This window comes from Dipodomys spectabilis, unplaced genomic scaffold, assembly GCF_019054845.1.
Source record: "Dipodomys spectabilis isolate Male_0828 unplaced genomic scaffold, ASM1905484v1 ptg000069l, whole genome shotgun sequence".
Classification (NCBI taxonomy): domain Eukaryota; kingdom Metazoa; phylum Chordata; class Mammalia; order Rodentia; family Heteromyidae; genus Dipodomys; species Dipodomys spectabilis.
In genome coordinates this window covers 7,691,507-7,697,604 of record NW_024870746.1, presented here as the reverse complement: position 1 = coordinate 7,697,604, position 6,098 = coordinate 7,691,507, and the positions used below count along the sequence as shown (strand labels likewise).

The 6,098-nt window shown below is 40.2% G+C and overlaps 1 non-coding gene across 1 annotated transcript; it reads left to right on the top strand.

Moving 5' to 3' along the window:
* Positions 1–835: 835 nt before the first annotated feature.
* On the top strand, positions 836–966 carry LOC122109779. Its single transcript, XR_006147747.1, has one exon. It is a non-coding gene; the product is annotated as a small nucleolar RNA SNORA3/SNORA45 family (small nucleolar RNA).
* The last annotated feature ends 5,132 nt before the right edge of the window (positions 967–6,098 follow it).

Below are 6,098 nucleotides of genomic sequence, written 5' to 3'. Positions count from 1 at the left end.
CTTCGTGAATGCAAACAAGTTCATGGACCATGGAAATGCAGTGTTGGGTAGCAAGCCCACAGGAGGTCATTGAGTCAAAGCTGCCCCTGACAGGTATGTGTCCACACAAAAGGCTGAGTTGAGAGCCATCTCTGGAGCCTTCCCTTTCAGAAGGGACGAAGCTAATATTTATACTGACTCCAAGATATCTTCTTGATTGTCCATGTCCATGGGGTCATATGGAGAGAGAGAAGAGGGAGAGAGCAGGAGAGAGCAAGAGAGAAAGAGAGATAGTCAGAGAGGCAGAGATCTAGCTTCTAATAAGGTCATAAAACATCCTCTAGAGGAATGCAAACTCCTGGAAGCTGTATTCAGGCCAAAAGATAAGTGAATGTGGCCAGGCACTTGTGCTTCACATCTGTGACCATAGCTACTTGGAAGGCTGAGATCTGAGATTACAGTTCAAAGCCAATCCAGGTAGGAAAGTTCATGATATTCTGATCTCCAATTAACTACCAATAGACTGTATATGGTTCAAATGGTAAAATACCAACCTTGAATGAAAAAATTCAAGTATTGGCACATATACATGCATGCATGCATACATACATACATACATACATACATAAGATAGGTGGGTATCATTCAGTGCCCTGAGCATCAAGGGGAAACTATGACAGTTGTTTGAGCTGTCCATAAGAAGACATTCTCTCTGCATTTAAATATAGAATAAAATTAAGCTTTATATTCAACAGCTTAACCAAGATCTAATCTCTAGGCACAAGTTTTCTTCTTCTGGGATAAAAGTCTACCCTGAGTATCCCCTATAGGTCGAGTCCTGTTAAAGATGTGGAGAGCCCAGACTAGAGTCACATCCTGATACTACACTTGTGCTGGTATGCTAGCATTCTTGGAGAGAATCTGCTGGCCTTGATTCACTGGTGGGGGCAGCCAGTGCCCCCATTAGTGCCTCAATCAGAAACTTGCTTCCACAGATCCTAGGGAGTTTTGGCTGGCAGGCCTGTTTCCTCATCAGCCTTAGAGGGTTGATACCTGCTGCATGTATTGTAGTATATTGTAAATCCTTTTCTCTCTAGGGTTACTACAGAGTCCTCAGGAAGGGGAAGCTGGCTAAGTAGCCTGTTATCAAGAAGGCCAGATTCTTCACAAAAGAGCTGAGGAGAAAATTGAGGATGTTAGGGAACCTGTGTCCTGGTGGCTTAAAGACATAAAGAAGGAGGCTCATTAAATGCTAATGTTCTTTTTAAGAGAGACAGACAGACAGACTAGAGCCCAAGTACAGTAATCGAAAAGTGGACTATTCTTCACTGCTCACACTTCCTTCAAACTTGCATGTGCCACACTGTGGATCCGCCACACCTAAGTAAAGAGTTCCACACCAGAAAACAACCCTCCTGGCCCTCCAAGGGATCAACTGCTGCCCACACTGGGTGGCAGCACCAAAGGAAGATCTCAAATACCCCTCCAAAAGGCCGTTTCCATTTGTGATAGCAATATAATCCTAAATTATATTTCTGTCACTCTCTGCTGTCTATGCCTTTTCCTTATTCTAAGCCAGTCCCAGTCTAACCTGTTTCCAAACTGGGCTCCTACAGCTTCTAAGATCCACCCATAGACGAAGTTTTGGGTATGTAGATAGCTGCCTCCCTCTCTCTACCACCAGAAGTCTGCCAGGGAAAATAAGCCCATCTGTCTGTATGGCAAAGTCTCCAGCTGGTCTGGGAATCTGAGAGAAGGTGTTTTTCCCTCACACTCAGGAGAATGTCTCCTCCTTTCCTCCAAGCAAGAGCAACCTGAGGAGCTTCAACAGCAGCTGCAACAGAACAGCACACGTTTCCTTTAATGTGAGAACAGTCACTGCCGTTCCTGCTGTGGGGCCTACAATGGATTTGGGTAGTTACTGGCAGAACAAACAAGTTGGGTTAGGTCAAAAGTTCATTGAGTCTCCTGAGACTCTCCCCAAATCATGAGTCAGATACTCCACACAAGAAATGTGAACTATGACAATCACTTTAACTGAACCCAGGTGGCTTGGCTAGCAAAGTCATTCTAGAAGGACAGGAGTACATCCCGAGCCATGGGGATGGGTATAGGCTTGTGGAAGCCCTGGGTGGCCTTATTTACAGTATAATTTTGGGTTTTTGGTGGTTTTTCTGGGTTTTTTTCCTTGTTTCAGCATTTTATTATTCCCTTTCCCCTCTCTAAATTAGATAAATGGATAAGCAAGTTGTAGGGTACCAAAATCAAGTACAGTGACAACAGGGGAAAAAAAGACAAAAGAAACAATCAAAAAAAAATCACATAGTACATTAAAAACAACAGCAACAAAGAAAAACCTTTTGTGCCTATATCTTGGGGTTCATTTCACTTAGTATCATCTTATATGGTCATATGTACATAGCTTTTGAGCATTTCTGCTCATCTGATAAGATTATTCTAAATGTATACTATTACAAATAAGGGAAACCATGGGACCTATATTTCTTTGGATCTGGCTTACATCACTTAATATGATTTTTTTCTAAGTCTTTCCATTTCCTAACAAATGGGGTAGTGTGATTCTTTCTGATAGAAGCATAGAATTCCGTTATATATAATATATATATATATACAGGGAACTCAAGAAACTAATCCCTCCCAAACCTAACAAGCCAATTACTAAATGGGCAAGGGAACTAAAGAGAGACTTCTCAGAAGAGATAAAAATGGCAAAGAAACACATGAGGAAATGTTCATCATCCCTGGTTGTGAAGGAAATGTGAATAAAGACAACCCTGAGATACCACCTTACCCCAGTCAGAATGGCCCACATCCTCAAGTCAGCCAACGACAAATGCTGGAGGGGATGCGGAGAAAGAGGAACCCTATTACACTGCTGGTGGGAATGTACACCAGCAGTGTACATATGTAAATATGTACAATGCTCAAAAGCTATGTACATATGACCATATAAGATGATACTAAGTGAAATGAACCCTAAGATATAGGCACAAAAGGTTTTTCTTTGTTGCTGTTGTTTTTAATGTACTATGTGATTTTTTTGTTTGTTTCTTTTGTCTTTTTTTTCCCCCTATGGTATATCCCCTGTTGTCACTGTACTTGATTTTGGTACCCTACAACTTGCTTATCCATTATAGATAGATAGATAGATAGATAGATAGATAGATAGATAGATAGATAGATAGATAGATAGATAGATCTGTTGACATAGAAATCTGTTCTGTACTAATAAGAAACAGTCTGTTCTAAACTCCAGATTTACAAATGTACTTTTGTGATTGTTTGTTTCTCTGCATACATGGTTTCTCTGCATACTGAGCCATGTATCTTACTCTTCTCCTTTCTGCTCTGCTGCGTTCTCTTTACTGATTGGGTTCTTTTTTTGACCCCTATTTTTATTTTTTTTCTTTTTGTATCATGGTCTATAACATTTATGAGTTCTATGAGCTTTGCAATACAGTTATTTCTTCCGCATTGGGTGATATGTACATTTCTTTTGTTTTGCATAGCATCAGCTGTTCCCTCTTTCCCACTTGTTCCCTCCCTCCCATCGCTGCCATTGTGTTGTTTAATTCATTTTGGTCAATGTCCAGTGCAGCTGATGGGTACTGCTGTTATATGTTTTTCCCTGATTCCCTCTAGTTCTGTGTCGTCTTCCTGGTTTCCCTCCAGTGTGCACATATATACCATACATGTGATCAGCAGCATGGGGTTATTTAGTGGTGATTCGACCAGATGAGTGGAAGTCCTTTGTTTCTTAAGTCCTGTTAATTTTGTCATATCCTTAACATTTTGGATTTAACATCCACTTATCAGGAAGGCCATGTGCTATTTGTCTGTTTGCTTTTGGCTTACCTCGCTCAACATGATTTCTTCTAGCTCCATCCATTTCCCTGCAAATGCCATTATTTTGTCCTTTCTAATGGCTGCATAATATTCCATTGTATACAGATACCAAAATTTTTGGATCCATTCATCTGTGGTGGGACATCTGGGTTGTTTCCATATCCTGGCTATTGTGAACAGTGCTGCAATAAACATGGAGGTACACGTGTCCTTGTATATTGGTTCCTGTTGTTCAGGATAGATGCCTAGAAGTGGTATAACTGGGTCATAAGGGAGGTCAATATTTAGCTTTCTGAGGACCCTCCAGACTGCTTTCCAAAGTGGTTGTATAAGTGTACATTTCCACCAGCAGTGTAATAGGGTTCCTCTTTCTCTGCATCCCCTCCAGTATTTGTGGTTGGCTGACTTTAGGATGTGGGCCACTCTAACTGGGGTAAGGTGGTATCTCAGGGTTGTCTTTATTTGCATTTCCTTCACCACCAGGGATGATGAACATTTCCTCACGTGTTTCTTTGCCATTTTTATCTCTTCTTCTGAGAAGTCTCTCTTTAGTTCCCTTGCCCATTTAGTAATTGGTTTGTTAGGTTTGGGAGGGATTAGTTTCTTGAGTTCCCTGTATATACTGGATAATAACCCGTCGTCTGATATACTGCTGGCAAATATTTTTTCCCAATTAGTTGGTTGTCTTTCTAGCTTGGTTACTATAGCTTTAGCTGTGCAGAAGCTTTTTATTTTAAGGTAGTCCCATTTGTCAAGTCTCTCTCCAATTTGTTGTGACCCTGGGACTCTGTTCAGGAAGTTCCTGCCTGTGCCTATAAGTTCAAGTGTCTCTCCTACTCTGTCCTGCAGTAGTTTAAGAGATTCAGGTTTGATGTTAAGGTCTTTAATCCATTTGAGTTGATGTTGGTGCATGGGGATAGGCTGGGGTCCACTTTTAGTTTTCTGCATGTGGCCGCCCTGTTTTTCCAGCACTAGTGGTTGAAAAGGCTGTGTTTCTTCCACTGTATGTCTTTGGCTCCTTTGTCAAATATCAGCTGACTGTAGGTGTGTTGTTTTATTTCTGGGTCTTCTATTCTATTCCATTGGTCTTCGGGTCTGTTTTTGTGCCAGTACCCTGATGTCTTTGTTATTATGGTTCTATAGTAGAGTTTGAAGTCCAGCATCGAGATTCCTCATGTTGTCTTTTTTGCCTAGAATTGTTTTGGCTATTCTAGGTCTTTTGTTGTTCCATATGAATTTTTGGACTATTTTCTATATTTCAGAAATGTACGTCATTGGGATTTTAATAGGAATTGCATTGGATTTGTATATTAATTTTAGCACTATTGCCATTTTCACTATATTAACTCTGCCTATCCAAGAGCATAGAAGGTCTTTCCATTTCCTAGTGTCTTCTGTAATTTCTTTCTTTAAGTTTCTATAGTTTTTGTTAAATAGTTCTTTTACATCTTTGGTTAGGTTAATTCTTAAATATTTTATTTGGGGCGAGGTTTATTGTGAATGAGGTTGCTTCCTTTATTTCCCTTTCTGCTTGTACATTGTCAATGTACAGGAAGGCAACTGATTTTTGTGGGTTGATTATGTATCCTGCTACTTTGTCGAAGTGATTTATAATTTCTAAGAGTTTGGGGATGGAGTTGTGGGGGTCATGAAGGTATAGTATCACGTCATCTGCAAAAAGGGATAGTTTAACTTCTTCCTTCCCTATGCAGATCCCTTTAATGTTTATTTCTGCCTTATTGCCCTGGTTAAGGGTTCCAGGACTATATTGAAGAGTAGTGGAGACAGTGGGCATCCTTGCCTTGTTCCTGATTTTAGGAGATAGGTTGAAGTTTTTCCCTATTAAGTATAATATTGGCTATTGGTGTGTCATATATGGCTTTTATTGTTTTAAGGAATGTTCCTTCTATTCCTTCTATTCCAGAGCTTTTAACATGAATGAATGTTGTATTTTATCAAAAGCCTTTTGTGTATCTGTGGAGATAATCATGTGAAACTTGACCTTGGCTCTGTTTATGTCTTGGATTACATTTATTGATTTACGTATGTTAAACCATCCCTGCATCTCTGGGATGAAGCCTACTTGGTCGTAGTGTATGATTTTTTAATATGTTTCTGGATTCTGTGTTCATCAAGGAGATTGGTCTGTAATTCTCTTTTTTACTTGGGTCTTTGCCTGGTTTGGGGATGAGTGTGATATTGGCATTGTAGAATGAGTTTGGGATAGTTCCCTCCTTCTCTGCTTCTCTGAA